Source organism: Urocitellus parryii, chromosome 8 (genome assembly GCF_045843805.1).
Source record: "Urocitellus parryii isolate mUroPar1 chromosome 8, mUroPar1.hap1, whole genome shotgun sequence".
Classification (NCBI taxonomy): domain Eukaryota; kingdom Metazoa; phylum Chordata; class Mammalia; order Rodentia; family Sciuridae; genus Urocitellus; species Urocitellus parryii.
In genome coordinates this window covers 119764055-119788124 of record NC_135538.1, presented here as the reverse complement: position 1 = coordinate 119788124, position 24070 = coordinate 119764055, and the positions used below count along the sequence as shown (strand labels likewise).

The 24070-nt window shown below is 40.5% G+C and overlaps 1 pseudogene; it reads left to right on the top strand.

Annotated features, from left to right (window-relative positions):
• Window positions 1-9479: 9479 nt before the first annotated feature.
• LOC144256732 (trimeric intracellular cation channel type B pseudogene) lies at window positions 9480-10344 on the top strand (annotated as a pseudogene).
• Window positions 10345-24070: the final 13726 nt, after the last annotated feature.

Sequence of the window (24070 nt, the reverse complement as noted above, 5' to 3'; positions counted from 1 at the left end):
ACTTTGAGGAGGCCATGCTATAGCTTACTGCTGCCAGAGCCCAGGAGATCCTAACAATTATCTCTATACTGTCCAGATGACTACCCACAGTGTGGCCTGGGTTGAACCTAGAACAATGAGTGAAACCGGCATAGAGAATACTGTACCCAGTGGGATTCAAGTCAGAAATACAGAGAGATGTGCAACTCACTGTCCCATTGAGTCTGGTGGATCATGTAACCAGCTGAAGAGGGTTGGGAACCTGAACAGGTGGGCATGAGCACACTCAGGGACTAACCCTGGAAAGGCCATGTTTGTGGGCAGCTGAGTGTGTGTAGGGTTGGCTCTCCTGCCCCACAAGTAGAGGTCTTGGGAGGCTCCAGAGATCCAGACTCCCAGGAGAGATTCTCATCTGCCTGGCCATAGAGTGTGTTGATCTAATCTCTCCAGAGCAGATGCCATCCAACCAAGTTCCCAAGGCCTGAACAGACCCAAGCCACAGCCACCAGATCTCCCCAGTTGGAACTCTGTAGTAGGCTAAACCCTGGGAGTGTATCAGTCTGGTCTGTGAGAGAAAACTCCAGTCATCAGTCCTTCCATTCCATCGCCCCTTACACTGGTAAGAAGCTGAGAGCTATGTCAACCAGCTTTAGTTTCAGACCACTCCTGCTGGCAACTATGTGAGAGCAATTGAAAAAGAGGAAGGGTTAACCCAGTGCTTGGTCTCTCTCTTCATGTAGCCCCAGAATAAATAGAAAGAATGACACTTGGGCTTTGGTCACAAAGGTAGTGACCTTCCATACTTATCAACTGTTTTGACCACCTCAGTGGAGAAAATTCTTTCAGTTTTCATTAAGATCTATCTTTTTGGGGGGTGATCTTGCTGTTCTAATTATTTTGTGAATATATTTCCCCATACATATTTGTTTCCTTTATTCTCAGTTTTAGAATTTTTTAACACTACTTATTTTCCCTTTCTTTTGAGGGCTAGGTTTTTTTTTAATTTAGTTTTGATTTATTTTCATTTGTTTATGTCTATTGTTTCTCTTTTTCGCCCCTCTTCTCTAACAGTCAAATTCTCTTGTTCTCTTTCTCTGTCCTTTTACTATGTTCTAATTTATTTTTTCTCATCCTTCTTTAGAACCATCACTTGCTACATCTCTTTTATATTCTCTCTGTTCACATTTTGAGCATTCTAAACTTTTCTTCACTATCCTCTTATATTTTCTTCTCTTGTACTGAACAGCATTTTCACCATCTCTTACAATACCTTGTTTATACAACTCCTGCTCACACCATTCACCTTTTTGCTTTAATTAGTACTGTGGATGGCATAGTTGACATGTGTTGTTTATTTAATGCCAGACCTAGTTCATGCCTAATTATATTTCTTCTTGGCAATTGCAGCATTCCCATTTTTGTTGTAATTAGAGTTGTAGATGTTATAGGAGGCACCAGGTATTGATTTTAATGTTTGTTTCAGTTGTTGAGATACTTGGTTTCCCTTTTTCTGTGAGGGACTGGGAATCTACAGGGACACTGCAGTTCACAGGGTAGACGCTCTGCTGCTGAAATAAACACAGCTAAGAGACAGCACACCTTGGTACACACAAATGAATCACACTAACTTTAGCAATATTTAGACCAAAGAATATAAGAGGAAACAATCCAGTTAAATACCAGATGCCATGTGTGAATACCTAGGGGTATGCTATGGGGCATCACTATAGCAAAAAGAGAGAGAATGAACACAAAGGCTGCGGGTACCACATTGCTGAGGGTTCCCAACCTAGAGCACTCTAGGACACTGTGGCAAGAGAGGTTGTGCCCTAAAAAGGCCCACACAGAAGAGTGAAAGAGAAATCCATCCCAACACATGCATAAAATCCAACTAAGGAATAAAATAAACATGAAAACCAAGCTAACACAACACCTGCTAAAGTTCATAATTCATCAGAAAATAGCACTAAAGATATTCAGGTGGATGGAATATCAGACAAAGAATTCAAATGAATGATTATAAAAAAATGATGAATGAATTTAAAGACAACAAAGGAAAACCACTGAATGAATTAAGGAAGTCAGTGAAGGGTATGAAAGAGAAGTTCAACAGGAGATAGAGATATTTAAAAAGAACCAAACAGAAATCTTGGAAATGAGACAAATTAAGTCAATAAAATCTTCTGTTGAAAGTCTAAGACAGTAGACCCCGCTGAAGACAGAATCTCAGAGCTCGATGACAAGGTGGCAGGCCTCAAACATTCAGACAATATTACAGAGAATAGTAAGGTGACCAGAATATACAAGAACTCTGGGATGGAGCTGGGTTGTAGCTCAGTGGGACAGTGCTGGCCTAGCACAGGTGAGGCATTGGGTTAAATTCTCAGAACCACATATAAATAAATAAAGGTCCAGGGGCTATATATATATATATATATATATATATAATCTCTCTCTCTATCTCTCTATATAGATAGAGAGAGAGAGAAAGACAAAGACAGAGACAGAGAACACACACTCTGGGACATCATTGAGAGACAAAATTTAAGAATCTTTGGAATTGAAGAGGGTTATGAGAGGGAGGCTGATGGTGTAGATAACCTCTTCAAGGAAATAACAGAAAATTTTCTAAAACTTGAGAATGAGAAGGACATCCAATACAGGAGGCAATGAAAACTCCAAACAGACAACATCAAAAAGGAACCTCTACAGAACACACTATAATTAAAATGCCTAACATACAGAGCAAGGATAAAATGGTAAAAAGCCTCTGGGAAAAAATGCCCCATTAAATGTAACATTTAAGGGCAGGTCTATCAGAATCACACCTGATTTTTCAGCACAAACTCTAAATCCCAAACATTTTGAATGATGTGCTCCAAATCCTGAAAGAAAATACCTGTCAGCCAAGATGGCAAAGCTCTCCTTCAGAATTTAAGTGGAAATAAAATCTTTCCATGATAAGCAGAGACAAAAAGAATTCATGAATACTCAGCTGGTGGTATAGAAAATATTTAAGCACATAATTAACACCGAAGAAATAAAAAAAAAAAGAGTTCACAAATGGACAAGTCTCATTTGAAGTGGCACTACACAAATGAGAAACAGGAAAAATTAAACTTTAGAAATAAATCAAAATGACTGGAAATAATAGTCATCTCTCTGTAATAATATCAAATGTGAACGGTCTCACCTCTCCAATTAGAAAAAAAAAAAAAAAAAGCTGTCAGAATGGACTAAAAAACAAGGCCCAACTAGATGCTGTTGGTAAGAAGCTCACCTGACAGGCAAAGATAGCCACAGGCTGAAAGTGAAAGGATGGAAAATGAAATATTGTGCAAATGGAGCCCCCTCCCCACAAAGCATAAGTTTATTCTTTCACACCCAACAAAGAAGACTTCAAGCCAAAATTAATTAGGAGAGACAAAGGTCATTTCATAATGGTAAAGAGAAAATCCAACAAGAATATAACTATAATTAATAGTTAAAACCCAAAAGGTGGTGCAGCTAATTATATTAAACAGTGACTACTTACATAAAGACTCAGATAGACCCCAGTACAACAATACTGGTTGATTTCAACACACCTCTCTCATCAGTAGATAGGTCATCCAGACACAAATTCAGTAAAGACTTATGTACTGAAAAAAAAATTATAAATCAAATATTTTTAACAGATTCTAGAGAAAATTTCATCCAACTTCAGCTAAATACACCTTATTCTAAAATGCTTATGGACCTTTCCCACAAACAGATCATATATGAGGCCACAAAGCAACCCAAACCAAATAAGAAAAAACTTGATATAATTCCTTGCATCTTATCTTATCATAATGGAATGAAGTTAGCAATCAACACCAAAAAAGACCTTCAGAACCTATAAAAACATGTGGAGATTGAACATTACACTTTTGAATAATGATGAGTAATAGAAGAGAGAAATTTAAAAATTCTTAGAGTCAAACAAGAATAATGATACAACATACCAGAACCTTGGCAACACTATGAACTCATTCTGAAAGACAAGTTTATAACAATAAGTGCCTATATTAGAAAATCAGAAAGATCCCAGATAAACAAAGGATGAATCTCAAGACCCTTGAAAAACAAAAACAAATCAATTCCAAAATAAATAGAAGGGAATAAATAATTAAGGACAGAGGTGAAATTGATGAAATAGAGAATAAAAGAACAATAAAAAGGATCAATGACATGAAGAATGGTCTTTGAAAAGATAAACAAGATTGATAAGACCTTAGCCAAACAACCAAAAGAAAAAGATAGAAGACCTAAATTAATCAAACTTGAAATGAAAAAGGAGAAATAACTACAAATATCACAGAAATCCAAAGGATTATTAGGGAGAAGTTTTGAAAACTTATATTCCAATACATTGGAAAACCTAGAAGAAATGGATACATTTCTAGACACATATAACCTGCCAAAATCAAATCAAGAAGACATAGAAAACTTACACAGATCAATAACTAATAAGGAGATTGAAGCAGCAATTAAAAAAAAAAAGAAAGAAAACACCTGGAGGCTGGGGTTGTAGCTCAGTTTTAGAGCACTTGTCTTGCAAGTGTGAAGCACTGGTTTCCATCCTCAGCACCACATAAAAATAAATAAAGATATAAAAATGAATAAGTAAATAAAAATAAATGTATTGTGTTCATCTATAACCAAAAATATATTTTTAAAAACCCCACCTGTTATGATTTAGATATGAGGTTTCCCGAAGAGCTCATATGTGAGACAATGCAATGATTTTCAGAGGTGAAGTGATTAGAGGGGTATGAGCTAAGCAGTGGATTAATCCAGAGGTAACTGTAAGCAGTGGCTACCTGATTTAGGGGACAGGGGATTACCTTAGGTACTTACATTGTATAAATGAATCTCTCTGTTTCTTTCTCTCTCTCTCTCTCTCTCTCTCTCTCTCTCTCTCTCTCTCTCCCTCCCTCCCTCCCTCCCTCCCTCCCTCCCTCCCTCCCTCCCCCCCCCCATTCTCTGGTGCTCTCACTACCTTGCTCTATTGCTCTCACTCTCTCTCACTCTAGCTCTCTGGCTCTCACTCTGGCTCTCGCTCTCACTCTCACTCTCACTCTCTCACTCTCACTCTCACCCTCATTCCACTTCCTGGTCGCTATGTCCTACCCTGTTTTCCTCTTCTGCATGATGCCACCTGTGAATTACTTGAGGGTCTTCCCTAGAAATGGAAGCCAAGGAAATTTAGGTTTAACTTTGGGAACTATTTGTGGCTTCTCCCACTTAACAGATTGCCCAAGACACATGGGCTCCATTTTGCTTTTTTTTTTTTTTTTTTTTTTTTAGTGTGGAAACAGCTAGCCAATCCTGACCCCCCTCCTCCCGCTTAAATATATATATATTTCCTGTGTTCTGTGGTGTTTTCCCTTGCTCTGTTTTTCTTCGCCTTTATTCTGCACCTAGCCAATTCCACCTAGAGGAACCCCATTTCCACCCCCACCCCCAACCCCACGCAGGTCATGGGTGAGGTTCCTCCATGCTCTTCCACCATGATGTTCTGCCACATCTAGGTCCCATAACAATGCAGTGGGCCATCTATGGACTGAGATCTCTAAAATCATGAGTAACAAATAAACTTTTCCTCCTCTAAAATTGTTCTTGTTAGAACTTTTGGCCACAGTAACAAAAAGGCCAACTACAACATTATCCAACAGAAAAAAATCCAGGAACACAATGATTCTAAGCTGAATTCTACCAGAATTTTAAAGGTTTACTCAAGCCAACTCTCCTCAAATAATTCCAAAAATGGAATGGGAATAAACACTTCAAATTCATAGTATGTGCCAGTGTCATCATCAGACCAAAGCCAGTATCACCACAGATCAATATCTCTGATGAACTTAGATGAAAATATTCTTCATAAAATATTAACAAAAGGGAGGGGGCAGAGGATTAGCAAGGATGGTGGAATGTGCTGGACATCATTATACAAAGTACATGTATGAAGACTTGAATTGGAAGTCAACATACTTTATATATAAACAGAGATTCAAAAATTGTGGTACATAGGTGTATTAAGAATTGTAATGCAAAAAGGAAAAAAAAAGAATAGCCTTACCTTATATTAGGTAGAGGGAAGTGAAAGGAGGGAAAGGCAGGGAATGTGGGGATAAGAAAGATAGTAGAATGAAACAGACATTATTACTGTATGTATGTATGTGACTGTATGATCAATAATATTCTACAATATGTATACTTAGAAAAATAAGAAATTATATCCTATCTATGTATCAAAGTACATAAGTGCATTCTACTGACATGTATAATTAATTTTTAAAAAGACAAAAAATCAATACCAAAAAATAAAATATTAGCAAATTGTATTCAACAATATATTAAGATGATTGTATATCATGACTAAGAAAGATTTATCCAAGTGATGCAAAGATGGTTTAACATTTACAAATCAAAACATGCAATATACCACATAAATAGAATTAAGGAGAAAATCACATACTCATCTCAATAGATGCAGAGAAAGCCTTCAATGAAATGTGGCACCCATTCATGATAAAGGCACCAAGGAAACTAGGCCTAGAAGGAACTTACCTCATCATAAATGCTATGATCAACAAAAGCAAAGCCAACATCATAGTGAATGGGAAAAAACTGAAAGTATTTCCTTGAAGATCTGGAAAAAGAAAAGGATGTCTATACTCATCACTCCTATTCAATATATTACTAGAAATTCTATACAGATCAAACAGGCAAGACAGAAAATCAAAGGGATTAAAAATAGGAAAAGATAAGTCAAATTTTCAATGATTGCAAATGAAACAATTCTATAGGAGACTACTAGAACCAATAAACAACTTCAGCAAAGTTGCAGGTTACAAAATCAACATATAAAAATCAGTACTTTCCTATATATCAATAATGAATCTCCTGAGAAAGAAATTAGAAAAACAATCCCATTCATAATAGCCTCAACAAAGAAAGTACCTAGGAATAAATCAAACTCAGGAGGTAAAAAACCTCTACTGTGTAAACTATAGAACAGTGAAGAAAGAAATTGAAGAAGACAGAAGAATATGGAGAGATGTCCCATGTCAAAGATAGGCAGAATGAATATTGCTAAATGAACATAAAACCAAAAGCAATATACAGATTTGATGCAATCCCCATCAAAATACCAATGACATTTTTTTCATTGAATGAGAGAAAACAGTTTTACTGTGCAGTTGGAAGAATGAAAGACCCAGAAGAGCCAAAGGAATTCTAAGCCCAAAAAGCAATGCTGGAGACATCACAACATCTGACTTCAAATTATACTATGGAGCAATAGTAACAAAAAATGCATGGTACTTGGGTACTTGGTATAAAAACATACACATACACACACACACACACACACACACACACACACACACATACATACACACACACCCACACAGATACAGTCATCTGATCCTTGATAAAGGTGCTAAAACATGCATTGGAGAAAAGAATGTCTTTTAAGCAATGGTGTTGGAAAATAGACTATGCATATGTGGAAGAATAAGGCGTGACTTTTATTTCTAACCCTGCACAAGTCAACTCAAAGTGGATCAAAGTCCTAGGAATTAGGTCAGAAACTATGCAAGTCCTAGAAGAAAAAGGAGGTTCAACACCTAATATACAGGTACAGACAATGACTTTCTCAATAGGAACCTGAAAGATCAGAAAATGACGCCTACTCTTCTGACAGAGGATTGATATCCAGAATATATAAAGAACTCAAAAAACTCAACACCATAAAAAATAATCCAAATAATAAAGGGGCAAATCACCTAAACAAGACACTTCTCAAAAGAAACACAAATGACCAACAAATACATGAAAATATTATTAGCAATTAGGGAAAAGTAAATCAAAACTACACTGAGATTTCATCCCACTCCAGTTTGAATGGCAGCCATCATGAATACAAACAATAATAAATGCTGGAGAAGATGTGGAGAAAGAACAACACTGTTGGTAGGATTGTAAATTAGTACAACTACTATGGAAATTAGTAGAGAGGTTCCTCAAGAGACTAGGAATTGAACCACCACCCAGTTGCACCACTCCTCAGTATTAAGTCTAAAAAATTAAAATCATCATACAACAGTGATACACGCACACTCATGTTTATAGCAGCATGATTCAAAATAGCCAAAGTATGGTACCAGCCTAGATTTCCATCAATGGTTGAAAAAAGAGAATATGGAATGTATAAAGGATGGAGTTTGACTTAGCCATAAGGAAGAATGAAAATTTCCATTTTCATGAAAATGGATGGAACTTGACAACATTATGTTAAGCGAAATAAGCCAGAGTCAGAAAGTCAAGAGTCACATGTTTTCTCTCTTTGTGGAAGCTGGAGAGGAAAAAACAAAGAAAGGAGGGGAGGGTCTCATGAGAAACAAAGGAAGATAAGTGGAGGAAAGGAACCAGGGGAGGGAGGAGGAGATGGAAAGGGGAAATCCTGGGGAATAACATTAGATAATTACATTGTTATATTGTATACACATTTGAATACAGAACAACAAATTCCACCATTATGTACAACTCTTGTGCACCAATAAAAAAAATATAGAAAATAAAAAATGAACAAGGAGCCAGGCCCTATGGTGCAGGCCTGCTACCTGGAGGCTGAGGCAGGAGCATTCCTTTGAGCCAAGACATGGAAGAATCCTGTTTCAAGCTGGTCTACTGCTATGCTCCACTGCTTTGGTTGAGGAATTTTATCCTGTGTACTGCTTCCAGAGCTTCCACTGAGGTTTCTTGCAAACTAGCCTAGAAAACAAAGTAGACCCACCTCCAAAACAAAACAAAACAAAAACAAAAGAATGACATTCTGTGGCAAATACAAAGAATACTAGTCAGTTTTAAGAACCACAACAATAAGGTAATTAGGGCTGAGGATGAAGCTCCTCAGGGATAGAGGGATTGCCCAGCAGACACAAGACCCTGAGATCAATCCCTAGTATATTTACCTAAAAAAGCCCCCATAAAAGAGGAAATTGTGTCATTTGTGACAATATAGATAAACCTAGAGGAGACAATGCTCTCACAAGTGATCTCACTTATATGTGGAGATGGAGGCAGGCAGGAGGGGTGCTGGTTAGCACAGGTTGAGAGTAGAGAGGAGAGGGGAGACATTGGTCAAGGGGTACAAAGTTTCAGTTAGATAGAGGAATTACATCTGTGCCATTCTATAGCACATCAAGATGACCACAGTGAATAATAATGTAGTGCATGTTGCAAAATAGCTTAAAGAGGATTTTAAATGATCTGGTCACAGGAAATGATAAATGTTTGACCTGAGAGATATGCTAATTACTCTGATTTCACCATTATAAAATGTATACTTGTATCAAAACATCACACTGTGTCCTATAAATCTATACAACTATGTGTTAAGGAAAATAAAATAAAACTAGAGGCCAGCTGGCAAGGCCGAGTCTGTTTGGCCTCAGGGGTAAGTTGCAGCCATGGACTCTCCATGGGAGGAGCTGGCATTGGCCTTCTCCTGCACGTCCATGTTCCCCTTTTTTGACATCACCCACATCTGTTGTCTGTGATGGCCATGAAGCATCAGCTGGTAGGAGTGGAAGGGGCATGGAAGAATCCTGTTTCAAGCTGGTCTACTGCTTTGCTCCCTGATTTGGTGGAGGAATTGTATCATGTGTACTGCTTGAAGAGCCTCCACTGAGGTTTCTTGCAAACCACATTAATATTTTACTGGCATCTTCAATCTGGTATATTACATATATTTTTGCCCATGGGACCTAAATTCCCAGGACTATTCATTCTTATCTGCTCAACTTCTGGCTGTGGGAATGAAGGAGTGATAAGAACTTGGAAATTAGAAGGTGGAATCACACATGCTAATAGCTATTACAAAAATGGCTGGCCAGTCATGATAGCTCTTGGATGGGCCCAAGGTGCAGCTGGTATCACTATCATGAATTTTGAACAGTTGGTAAAGGAGATTGGAAACCAGAGATGATGAATGGCGAAAAATGTCTTATCCTTCCAGGGTAACCTTCCTGGGGTCCCTTCACATTTCAGCACACCAAGCATCTGACCACATTAAAGCAAAATCTTATGTTCCTTTATACCTTCTTTCTTGTGGCCAAAAAGATAACCATCATAGTTAACACAGTTTTCTTCTATGACTCTTAGTCCTTATGAATATATATTGAGTTGGCTGCTCTTTGGCAGCAACAGTTTTCATTGTATGAAAAGAAATGTGGAACAAAATCATCTTCTAATGGCACTAGTTCATTGGTCTTAAAACCTATGACTGATGGTTTAGATAATGTTAAAAGGAAATATACTAAGAACACTGAGTAAATTTACTTGAGCTCTAGAAGGTAAAAAAAAATATTTTCTACCTTTCAGATTGTGATAAATACTTCTATGCAGATGATGTGAGATTACGATTATATATAAGGAATGGAGGTGACAAAAAGAAATAAATTCTATATTAGGGTGACTACCACTTTCTTGACTTTAATTCTTGAATGTCATGAGTATATCATGTGAATTTTTTTCTGATATAAAGTATCTCTTGTGATTACCTAAATATTTTACATTGATAAAAAAATTATCAATATTTTAAAGATTGGATATTTTCATACATTTAAAAATATGAATCTATTTGAGCTTTAGTTCAGCAGAATTAAACTTTTGTTTTACATTGCCATCATAATTCTTAGGTATGGAAAATTAATTGATTAAAAAATTAAATTGCTATTTAATTTTGAGCACTGAAGACTATAAACTTTTCCTAAAATAAAATATAAAATACTTCATATTTTAAGTGATAATAAATTGCTGGTTTATATTTGCTATGTAAACATTGTAATTTTGCCCACATTAAATGGAAAGTGTTGGTAAAGACGGCACCTGGAGCACTTCTCTTCCGGGAGCTCAGGTCCATGAGGCATTGAAAGTCCAGCAAACTGTCACCTCCAATCCCTGTGAATGGTGTGAACTTTGAATGCTGCACTTCCAATCCCTGAAGTGGCAGGAACTCTCAGCCAAGAAGAAGTAACAGCTCATTTGCCCTGCTCCTCCTCATCTTGTGTTAAACCCATAAATATCAACATCCTGTTCGTGTTCATTCTCTTACTCTCTTTCTCCTCCTCTCACCTCTCTCTCTCCTCTCTTACTCTCCCCCTCCCCCTTACTCTCTCTTACTCCCTCTCCTCCCTCTCCTCTCTCCCCTTTCTCTCCCCCCTCCCCTCTCTCTCCCCCCTCCTCTCATTCTCTTCCTCCTCTCCTCTTCCCCCCTCCTCTCTCTCTCCCTCTTTCTCTTCTCTTCTCTTCTCTCTCTCTCTCTCTCTCTCTCTCTCTCTCTCTCTCTCTCTCTCTCCTCCCTTCTCTTCTGAGACTGGCTACTATGGTCCTGCTAATAAAATCTCATCTGGGACAGATAAACAGTTGTTTGGGCTTGTTGAGTTTAGGGAGCTTTTCCATCGTCCGTTATAGAAAGTACCTGAAATTTAACTTAATTTTATCTCTAGTAGTATTTTTCAGTAAAAACACAATATTGTTAGTATGAGTTTCAATTTGAAGTCTGTTTCATGCCCTTGTTTCAAAAACTGTATTTCTTATTCCCTTCAAAAGAAAATCTGGGGTGTGATTTTTGATAAATTACTAATTCCATGTTCGATACTTTTCAGTGTTCCAAAAATTTAAAAAGTGCTTGTTTTTTTTTTTTTGTTGTTGTTGTTCCTCTCTTCCTCTCTCCTTAAAACACATTTATTTCAACTGGAAAGAAATTTTTCATGTTTCACATGTTTTCTCTGACTTTGGTTGTTCTGAATATATTGCTAGCAGTTGTCTTAATGATTAAAAAAATATTATCTCCATTTATTTTTTTTCTTCCATGTCTCCTTTCTAGTGGCTACTTTCTTAGTTTTTTGTTTGAATATCCCATGTTAGATTACATATGATTATGTTTAGTTTTAATCTACATGCATGTATTATTAATTTTAAATAAAAACTGATTAGCTTCATGTGAAAATGCTCAGCTCTGATGAGAACTATCTGTGTACAATTGATAGTAATCAGCTAAGAAACAGATCAACAGAAATCTCATTGATTGAAGAATGGTGACATTAAATCTGGTTTCCGACTGGCAAAATAAAAAAAACAAACAAGAAAAGGTACTAAATGATGCTAGAGTTGCTTTAACTGATAAAAGTACACTTCCAACATTCAAACTCTGTGACATGACTTCTTATGCCAAGGCTATGAACCTATCTACTCCCTGTATCAGGTAGAAATTTTAGATGGCTTACAAATGCTCAAATCATATTCAAGTTGAAAGTTCTTTGTCTTTACTTTTTAATGACTGTAAATACCAGCAGGTACTATACTTGCTTAGGAGAAGTGATTTTTCTCTTTTTTGAAGGGGTGGGGGTAGGAGAAGCAATTTGATACTCTTGAAATGCTAAGAAGTTTAACAGCATTAAATTGAGTTCTGTATTATATTTGATATCCTTATAGTCAAAAACTTCAAAATTAACATGTCATTAATTATTGGTCAGTTTTGAAGTTTAGATTTAATTGTGTTAAAATGGTAGCAATTTTTCACCCTTGTATTAAAAGATAAATTCATTAAAATAAGTTATTCAACACCAAAGAAAGAGAGAGAGAAGAAAAAGAAAACTTGGGGGAAAAAATCCAAAAAAAAATTTTTTAACAGCAAAATTTGGAACAGGGAAGGGCGGGATGGGGTGAGGGTTTTTTTTTTTACAGCAGCATTGGGTACAGCTAATGTAAGCAATGACACACAGGGAAGGAGGAAGGGCCAGCAGTGGGGAGGCAGGGGAGGTGAAACACAGACTCCTTAGAAATAGATCAAAGCACTGCAGGCAGGAGGGGAGAGCTGAGAGGGCAAGGCAATAGGATAATAGGGTGGGGTGTGTGAGGCAGCTGGGGAGGCACAGAGAGGTGAGGTAGGAACAGTGGAGTTCCTATTAGGGTAAGGCGAGGTGCAAGAGGGGAGAAGATCCTGCCCCACAAGCAGCAGGAGACCAGGGGACCTTGAGGGTGGAGTTGAGAGAAGTCACCAGAAGAATCTCTTGGCCAAAGTCCTCAGATTCTAACCTTGCTCAGTCTGAGTGTTTGGAGCAGCCACAGTGCCCTCAGCAATAGAAAAGGCAGTGGGAGCCTGGGACATCCCTACTAGTTCCTGACAGGAAAAAAGGAAGATCTTACTCCAGACACTGAGGACTTCAGTGAGAACATGCTGCTGGCACCAGGAAGAGGACGGGGCTTCTGGGGGCTGGACATTCTCCCCCTCACTGGTGGCAGGTGGTCGCTTGAAAGGCAGACCTCCAAGGGACCTTGAATGTCTCTCAAAGGAACAAAGCTGGAAGCAGACCCAGAGAGTCCCAAGAACAACAAAAGGAAAAGCAAGGTTCAGAGGGGAGGAGGGAGGGAAGCAAGGTGCAGCACACATTCAGATGAGGAGGTGACAGGAGGTGACAGAGGAGTGCGCCCAGAAGAACAGAGTTGAGGAGTTGAGGTTTTGTGGCAAATTGATCATGTCCAGCCCCGCACCCCTCCAGAGCCTGCCAAGCAGGGTAGGCACCTGCTGCCCTGGATTTGCCCTGGATTCGTCAGGCATTTCCCAATCTGAAGACCCACATTGAGGGCACTCACCAGCGGAGGCACTCAGGGGTGCACAAACAGTTTAGCCCCAAAGCTCACAAGTCTGCCACCCTTCCTGCTGACCCACAGCCCAGAGTTCCTGGGAAGGGAGATTCTGGTGGAGTTTAGCTGTCATTGGGTGTTGCTCAATAAGCACTCACTCAGTGGGGACAGACCAAACAGAAGCAGAGAGGGAGGGGCTATGTTTAAAATGGAACTTCCCTACAAGTACAGGGTACATTCCAAAGAAAATGGGAAATATCCACCGGGTCCCATCAGCCTCAAAGTCCAGAAAAGCGACTGTGATTTAGGATGCCCCAGGTAGGTTAGACAGCAAGTAAGGGCAGCTAGGTGAATGCTGTAGCATCAGATTCTGAGCAAGTGCCATGGCCCAACCTTAGAAGCACTTCCACATCTCTGGGAACCTAGTGGAATTCAGCCCACAGAGAAGCAGGGGTCTCCCCAACCTCTGGTAGCACATCACCCCATGTGGCCGGCTCTAGGTTGTTCCTTGCATGGCACATTTCTGGAAGAGCCAAGCCTTGTTACTCTCAGCACACTGCCCTCAATCAAGTATAACCTTGCTGGCAAATGTCACCAGTAACCAGATTAGATGAGCTCTTTGTAGATTTCAGCCACCTCTGCTCTCAGATGCACCTTCTGCACTCTCAGGCTCCAAACACCCTTAGACATTTCAGCCATTCTAATCTGCTCCTTTTTTTTGCCATTGACTCAGAGATCCAGCCAGGTTTCCTTTCTTCTGGCCACATCCTGTAACTGCCCTAGCTCTCCCAGGGCAACTCAGAAGCCCCATCAGGCTGCTCCTCATGGGCCAATCCAACACCAACCAATCACCTTAGGGTATCTGCATCTCTGGGCCCATTTGACCCTCAAATCAGACAGGTCTATAAGTGCACTCTATACCTTTCCAACCACTATAGACCTCCACACACACTTGCCCTACTTCTATTAACTGCATCACCACCCTTGGTCACTTCTCACTGACCCTTTCCCCTGCTCCTCTGGCTTCCCCAGTGGCTTTTTTACAGCTTAACAGTCACTACCTTGGTACCAACTTTCAACTACCTTTATCCTAGAATCCTGCAAAGACTTCTTCCTAAATACTGTGTCTGTCTCCTGTTGTCACCATAATGCTCCAAGCCAAGCCACAGCAGCTATATCTGTTGACTTTAACATAGGATACCTCTACTCTCCCATCAAAGCCCACAGGTGCCACAACCTGCTGTTCAGCATCACCCTCTTCCCCATTTCTCTGGTCACATCTCTCCTAGGCTGGGGTCAAAGCAGGCTGCCCTGTCTCCTTACCCTGTCTCAACAGGATATTACTGCAAAGCAATCTCCCTGGGGACTGCTCCTGCCTCTGCCTTCCAACCATCAGACCTCCTCTCCACATCCTTTAAACAATCCAAAGAAGGTAATAGTGGTGGTGGCACAACCTCATGATTGTACTAAAAACCACTCATTGCACACTTCAAAGTCTGACTTCTGATAAATGAATTACATCTCAATAGTAATAGTAATAACCATGCTTACCAGAAAGCTCCTTGTGCTGAAGTTTGCCGTGTCATTAAACACCCTTTCTCCCTCCACTCTCCCCTGGGACTCCTGGACTCACAAGAATACCAGGGGCTTTCTCTGAGTTGACCTTGGGCGCCAATGCTGAGTTCCTGAATATAAAGCAAAACCACTGTTCAGCGTGGTTTGAACTTTTTGGCACCAAACTTTACTGAATTGCTGAAGATCACGTCACCCCCCACTTGGGCCAAAGAAAATCAAAACTGTTGGTTGAATAAAAAGCAGAGTGAAGGCACTTGTGGGCGCCTTGGGGTGGATGGGCTACATCTGTGTTTCAGTTCTGGGGCTGATTGGCAGTTAGGGGAGTCTGTGGGCTGCGAGAATCAGACCCTGAGGCTGGGGATATCTGCAGTCCTGAGGGGGATGTGGAGTCCCACACACTTCAACTAGCATCTGCCTGGATTGTGGTGGGTTGATATGAAAAGCTGAGGAGCCCTCCCACCCCCTCCCAGGGCCGCCTTTGGGTTCTAGGATCAGATCACTTCCAGGGCTCCGTTTCCCGCCAGGAGCAGAATTCCCCCCTCAGGGCGGGACTGATTGAAAACCCCCAGATCCAAAGGAAAACAAAGACTAACTTCAAGGAAGATCCTCTCAATGTTGGGACCCTTCAGTGAGGATCCTAATCCGGACCCCACAGTGTGCTCTCCAGGGAAGACTGAAGCGACTTTCACTGAACCTTCCCAGGAAGAGCAAAGACAGCGCCTCAGCGCGCACAGCACCCTGGCGAGGAGCCCTGCCCTGTGTCTCTTTATTTTGGCTTGTCCCAGGTGGATGCAGTCCCCTGTCTTGGCAACCAGCTTTCAAAAAACAAGATGAAAAGCAACAGGGAGAGTAAAGAAAAGAGGGTCCTGGAGAGAAAGGTTGAAATGCTGAAGAAAGGAGAGGAGAGGAAGAAAGGTGGGGGAGGGGAGGAGGATTTAAAATAGGGACAGCAGGAAGGGGAAAGAGGTGCAGAGATGAGGGCTGTCAGGTCCCGCCCTTACCTGCCTTCCCCCAGGATCAAGCCTCTGCTTCCAAATCAACCCCATTAAGATTCCAGAACAGGATGCAGACCCTGAGCCTTAGGGACACCCCACAACCCCCACTGCAGAAGGGGCCACAGCCCTCCTCCATTTATCATATTTAAAATGAAAACCAGCTGGTGGTGATGGCACAAGCCTGTAATCCCAATGATTTGGGAGGTTGAGGCAGGAGGATTGCCAAGTTCAAGGCCAGCCTCAGCAATTTGAGAGGCGTTAAGCAACTTACTGAGACCCTGTCTCAAAATAAAAAACTAAAAAGGGCTGGGGATGTACTCCATGGTAAAGTGCCTCTTGGGTTAATCCCCAGTGTGTGTGTGTGTGTGTGTGTGTGTGTGTGTGTATCTCCAAAAAGAAATATAAGGAAGGGTAACAGAGTTCTATTTTCCCATGATTATGTTTCTTTAAAATGTATTAATTTGGTGGTTCACAACACAGCACAGCCTGAACCAGACCCTGGGTTCAATGCTCAGCTCCTCCCAAAATAAGCAACAACAAAGAAAACCAAACACAAATAAACCCCCTAAATCCAGAAATTATGTGGAGCTTTCTATCAGTTGACCTTGGGCACCAATGCTGAGTTCCTGACTACAAACTGAAACCACAGTTAGGCGTGGTTTGAAGTTTTTGGTACCAAACTTTACTGGATCACTGAAGATCATGCAGACTTCAAGCATGCAGACTTTTCCTACTCAAGTGTAGAGGGCTGGGGATGTAACCCAATGGTAACATGCTTGCCTAGCATGTATGAAGCTTGGGCTTAATCCTTAGCACTTCAAAAACAAGTATCTTCAAAAGTTCTTTATGTGTCAAGCCCTGTTGCTAAGCTACATCTTTTTAAAAACTGGGTTTAATTCTGATATCAATAATCACAATAAACTTTGAGTTTGGATTTAAGATATGATGCTCTCCAAAAGCAATAAATGAATAAAAACACAATAAATGATTGAAAATTCTAAAATGTATTATTTTGTTTGTTGACACATTAAATAGACAGACCTGGATACAGGTTTAACCAGTACCAAAGAGTTTAAAGGATGTGTTGAGCTCCCTGCTACACTGCAATGAGAGATGCAAACATCTGTGAATTTAATGGTCAAAGTAGGAGGTATGTCTCCTACTACCTTGGTATTCTGTTCATAATGGAAAAATATGATAATTGTCAGATAGAAAGAAAACATGTATTTATTATTTCTAGCTTTTATTTTTACCCTTAATCCAGGGTCATCTGTTGTGAACACTTTGTCACAGCTGTTCTCACTCTCCCACCCCCACATAAACATGGCTGTTAATGAGATTGCTGCACCTTTGGACAGTAAGTTACAAACACCATAATTCTTTTTTTTTTTTTTAAACTTGGGATTGAACCCAAGGCATTTAACAACTGAGCCATATCACCAAGCCCTTTTTATACTTTTTAATTTAGAAACACGAGCATGCTACAGGGACACTGCTACATCGATGTTCATAGCAGCACAATTCACGATAGCAAGATTGTGGAATCAGCCTAGATGCCCTTCAATAGATGAATGGATTAAAAAAATGTGGCATTTATACACAATGGAGTATTACTCTGCATTTAAAAATGACAAAATCATAGAATTTGGAGGGAAATGGATGGCATTAGAGCAGATTATGCTAAGTGAAGCTAGTCAATCTTTAAAAAACAAATACCAAATGACTCCTCTGATATAAGGGGAGGAAACAAGGACAGGGTAGGGACGAAGAGCTTGAGACGAAGATTTTCATTAACAGGGTTGAGAGGTGGGAGGGAAAGGAAAACGAGAAGGGGAATCGCATGGAAATGGAAGGCGATCCTCAGGGTTATACAAAATGACATATAAGAGGAAAGGAGGGGTAAGACAAGATAATTCAAATGGAAGAAGTGATTTACAGTAGAAGGGGTAGAGAGAGAAAAGGGGAGGGGAGGGGAGGGGAGGGGGGATAGTAGAGAATAATACAGACAGCAGAATACATCAGACACTAGAAAGGCAATATGTCAATCAATGGAAGGGTAACTGATGTGATGCAGCAATCTGTATACGGGATAAAATTGGGAGTTCATAACTCATTTGAATCAAACTGTGAAATATGATGTATGAGGAACTATGTAATGTTTTGAACGACCAACAATAAAAAAAAAATCATATATCATAATGCTGTCAATTTTAAAAAGCTTTAAGTCCTTCTAAACCATGGTACACAGATGGTAACTCCTGGAAAGCATAGGGGCTTTTGATTCTTTGTGAACAACAGCCTGATTCCTTACCTTAGCATATATTTGAGAAATATTATATTAATAAATGAGTGAATCATAAAAAAAAAAAATAAAAAAAATAATTTAGAAACACGGTTTCACTAAATTGCTTAGGGCCTCTCTAAGTTGCTATGCTGGCTTCGAACCTGTGATTCTCCTGCCTCAGCCTTCTGAGCTGCTGGGATTGTTCAGGTGTTCACCACCAGGCCCAGCCCACCATAACTCTTTACCTCCAGATTTTTCTGGGTCTATCTCTTAAGAACAAGGGTTTGTTTTATTTTCTTTATACAGAACCAAAATACAAATTTCAAGGGGGTGCCAACCTTCTTAAATCAACTTCAATAATCTATAGTTTACATACAATAAAATGCATGTATTTGAAATGTACAGCTCCTTGAGTTTGGGTACTCATACATTCTTGTGTCACCACCAGGGAATGAAGATGAAGAACATTCCCATCATCCCCCAAACAAAATCTATGCAATAAAATTCTAGGTAGCCATTAAAATGAGCAAAATATTTTTTAATGTATTGCTACTAAAAGTGGTGCCCGCCGGGTTGTGGCTCAGCAGTAGTGTGCTTGCCTAGCATGGGTGAGGCCCTGGGTTCAATTCTCAACACCTCATAAAAATAAGTAAACAAAATAAAGGTATTGTGTCCAACTACAATTAAAAAATAAATATTAAAAGAAGAGGTGCCCAACATATTTTAGGCTCCTTAAAAGGTTTCCTTAAAAGGAAAATACTGGATTATAATGCTACCATGTACATAGAGTGTATTTTTCAAGAAGGAAAACCTGGATGATTTTCCCCTGATAGTTTGACAGAGACATCTCCAGGGACTGGGAAAACTTGGTGCCTTTCACCTTCTCTGAAATGCTGGAATTGTATGTTCCAGTATAAAATGGGATTTGGAAGAGGTTCCAGGCAGAGAATGTTATCTGTTTAAATTATGAGAAACTAAGCCCCAAACTCAAGAAAATACTGATTCTAAAGGACAAAATATTAATTGTAACCCAACACCAGAAGCTCTGTTTTAGGATTAGACTTCATGTTTTCATAGCATGGACCGTCCCTCAATTGCTTTTGAGAATGATACTTTTATTTTTTTAAATTTATTTCTGTGATACTGGGGATAAAATCCTGTGCCTCACGCTGCCAGGCAAATGCTCTACCCTGAGCTACACCCCAGCCCTGAATGGGATACTTTTTTGTAGACAGACATGTAACAAATATGGCCCAAAACACAAAATAGAGTGCAAAGGAGGCTGCAGATGGTCTGCCTCCTGCCAATAGCGGGTGGGGGGAAGAAAAACCCACTGGAGGTACAGGGACCCTGTCACATTTTACTCAAAACACGTTTGAGACTTGTATTGCCATACTGTCCACATATCATGACAAAGCCCCAGCATATCTCCTTCTTCGGGCCATAATTTTCCCTTGCAAACTGTTAAATGAGCAAATGTAAAGAATGGGACTGAATCTGTCATATAACTAGTTTCAAGAACATTTGGGCAATGCAAATCCAGTTGGACCATGCTCTCAGGCTCCACAAGTGGCAGTCACCTGGAAGGGCAGCAGTCTCAGAATTGCTTCCCAAGTCTGAGGAGGAAAGAGAATTCCAGCCCTAGGGCCTCCTGAGCTGAGCTCTAGGGGGATTGTGGTCACAGAGGAGAGAAGGAAGCCCTGGCAATAGCAGAGGAAGGATGAGAGGTAGAGAGCTAAAGTCTGCAGACCCCTCCTTCTTTTACTGGTGGTTGACTTTGGAGAGGACCAAATGGTCCTGGGAAGGGTGGTGGTTGCAGACAGGGGTGTTCTCAAGATGTCTCTTGGTGTCCCCCACCATACCTTGCTCTCTTTTCCTAGGGATTACTGATGAGTTCACGCTGGGAGCAGACTGAAAAAGATGTCATTTGAAAGAAATGACACTTGAAAAGTAGGCTCCTGATCTTCCACTCTGGTGCATTTATAAAAACCAAAATTAAAAAGCCAAATGCCACTCCTTTATGTTTCTAGCAGGTAGAAGGGCCAGTGGCCCTCTTCCTCCCTCAGGTGACAGGTACCAAGACTCCAGACTTGAGGCTCTGGGCTCTAGCCCTGCAGCCACTAGGCCCCTCCTGCCTGGGCTCCCCTGGCTTTGGACTCAGCCCCACTCCCCTGTCTCTACTGCCTTTTCCTTTTCCCTCTCCTGACCAGCTCCTGAGGATCTCTCCACTTCTTCAAAGGCTTTCTCCTACTTGGGCACAAAGATCTCCAAAGTTCAGGGCAAAGAGAAAAAAAGACCCTTGAGAGAAGCCCTGAAGGACACCTGAGTTTCCTACCCTTGAGGACAGCCCCCTCTCCCCTGTCCCGTGTGTGTGTGTGTGTGTGTGTGTGTGTGTGTGTGTGTGTGTAAGTGGAGGGTCATAGTTCTTCACCTGGCCACTAGGAAACCTACCACCTTGGCTCTGCTGCAGGAGTTGATGTTGCACGTGTGCCTTTCTCTGTGGAGTGGGACAACAATATTCATCATATTAGCAGAGTCAGAAAGATCCCCTTAAAGAACCATTTAAGGTTCCCTCCTCACATCACCCAGGCTGCTATGTGCACAGATACCAAGTTCTCAGATATGGTTTCTAATTCCAACCCATCTGAAATAGGGTCTCTGGCATTTTTGCCACTGGCAGTCTTGTGGACCAGGCACATATTTCTCAATAGTAATTATCACTGTGTGGAATAATTTTTATTTTGTTGATTGTCAGTCTGTATTTCTGAAGCATGTGTTCCTTAGGTAGGGAGCTAGTATAGTTGTCACCACCTGTATCCCCAGCATCTGGAATAATCCTAGTATAGAATAGGGACTCAATGAATCTGGACTGAATGGATATCTAGATAAATGGTTGGATGAACGTGTGTTGGTGTGTAACTGTGAGAGACAATTTGATCCCATGTCTCCTCAAGAAATCTATGATTTCTAAAACAAAAGGCACAATATAGAGGGATCTTTAGATATAAGATTATTAATCAGACTTTAATTGCAATGAAAGAATAAGATATAAAAGGGAGCTGAGGATATAACTCAGTGGCAGAGCCTGAACTAGCATGCACCAGGTCCTGGGTTCAATCCCAGCAGGAAAAAGACAGAGATACCAACAGGAGTGGTTATGTATATTTTTTCTTGTACTACATATTTGGTTGACAAAAATCAGTGTTTAAATGAGTGTGAAATACCATATAATGTTGCTTTATCATAATAAAGTTTTTAAATGTAAGATTCAAAATATTTCATCTTGTTTGAGTGCAGCTATGTAGTCCTGCATACAAACACAGAAAACATCACTTTGTGACAACACACATCGAGTATCTCCATGAAGAATCTCCCTGAGTAGTGTCTGGAGATCATCATGGAGCCTTGTGGTGACTGCTCATGTGGCTGGTGGTCAGCCTGAAGGTGGAGCAAATACTGGTGGCCCCAAAAACTCTCATTATAAAGGTATTACTATCTGGTGGCCACGGACTCCAGGTAAACAGAGATGCTCTTCCAGGTAGGACATTGCAGGGGCCTAGGGGTCACCTCCCAGAAGCTGAGGGCAGAAGCAGACCTCTATCTGGTTAAGGCATATTTTCTGCTGTGTACCTGTGGCAACTTCCCACTAGGCTTTACACATTTACATCCACTGGGGTTGTTTTGTGTGTACGCTATGAAGTATCTTTGTTCTTACTTTTCCTATTTTTCTTTCAATTTTCTTTTAAAAAGAATGTACAGTTTCCACAGCACTACTTATTTACAAAAGTCCTTTCTGCATTGTTTTATGATGCCCCTTTATTTGTAAATCAGATGTTTCTATTTATGGGGCCTGTTCCATTGGCCCGTTTGTTTTTGCACCAATACAGACCAGTCTTAATTATTGTCACTTTTAATGTTCTACCTTGGTTTCTTCAAGAATTCCCTGAATATATTTGCCCTTTTGTATTTGCATATCAAATTTGGATGCTGTTTGTCAATTTCTCCAATGAAACTTGTTGGGAATATGATAGAATTGCATTGGATTTGTGTATTAATTTGGGGATTTGCTACTAAAACAACAACAACAAAACCAAAACACATGCACAGAAAACAACTTGGGAGGGTGGGGAACTCAGCACTGCTATATATAGGGCAGCTCCAGGGGTCCCTTCACTCAAGTGGAGGGACCAGTCACAAGTTTAAGCAAGATCCTACCAGTGGAGATAAAAGGTGGTTTTACATCTTTATGATTTTGCCTTAAAACATTTTCCGTGACTGATTATTACCATAATAGTATAAAATAACCACTGTGACGTTTTAAAACCTATGAAAATAAAATTTTTATTAAAAAGTTCAACTCTCCTTCCCCAACTCAACTCAAGCAGGCTGTCTGGTCTGGGAACTGCGTTTCCTGTGCTTGGCACTAGGCCATACGGGGGCGCCGCTGCGCTGCTCTTGGATCCTCACTGAGTAGCTAAGGAGAGATGTGAGCATCAACTGGTATAAGGTTTCTGAGTGCAATGGACTGCACAGGTGTCCAGGTCCTGGATGTGGCAGAGACTGAAGGAGGGGAGAGCTCAGGAGCCCTTGTACCCTTCCTGAGGATTCTGCCTCTTCCCAGTCAAGCCTCCCGTCAACCCTGTTGACAACATCTCAGAAAGCTGAAGAGCAGAAATGTTTTCCTCTGCTCCCTGTTGCTTCTCAGTGCTCCTTTAGTGGAGCAATGATGAAAGCATTGCATAATTTTTTTTTCAGGAGAGACACATGAAACATTGATGACATATTCATCTCTGGCAGGGTCCCTGGGTTCCTGGGAGAATGGGGACTGAGTGCTCGTGTTGGAAAAGCTTGAAGGATCTTTCAAAACATGTTACCTGCACATCTCTGTCATTTGTAAGACTTTATCTCAAAAAAAAATTGCAGACTGAATGGACAAATAAATGCCCACAGACACTGACACACTTGCACATGCATGTGCTCTGCCGTGGTTTGATATAGGTCTGTGTGCCGCCTGTCTGGTCTGGGAACTGCGTTTCCCATGTTGTGTGGAAGTAGTACAGTAAATTATCTCCAGATTGTATAACGTTACAGGTCCTATATAACGTCTTCTTCTTCAGCGTAGTGGTACTGCAGATGCTGTGGACCTTGAAGGGCTGGAGCCCAGTGGGAGGTTCTTAGGACATAGAAGGATTTGTGGGCATGGTCTCCAGTCTCTGTCTGCTGCCTGGATGGTGATGCAACAGGCTAGCTCTGCTACATGCTCACAATGGAGGATCACCATCCACTCTCCTCATGAGAACTGAGCTGACACAGATACAGGCTTTGGATCCTCCCAAACTGTGACCTGAATAAATCTCTTAAAGCATAAGTTAGTTACCTCAGGTATTGAACTGTACTGATATGACAAACACTGATATGCCCTCAACTGAGGCATTCTCAAAAGAGGCATACTCTCTTATTACTTTATTCTTGTTTTTATTTTTATTATTACATCAAGTGTTGCTGGACCCATGAGCTACACCTTCTTTTAAATTTTAATTTTAAGACAGTGTTTCAC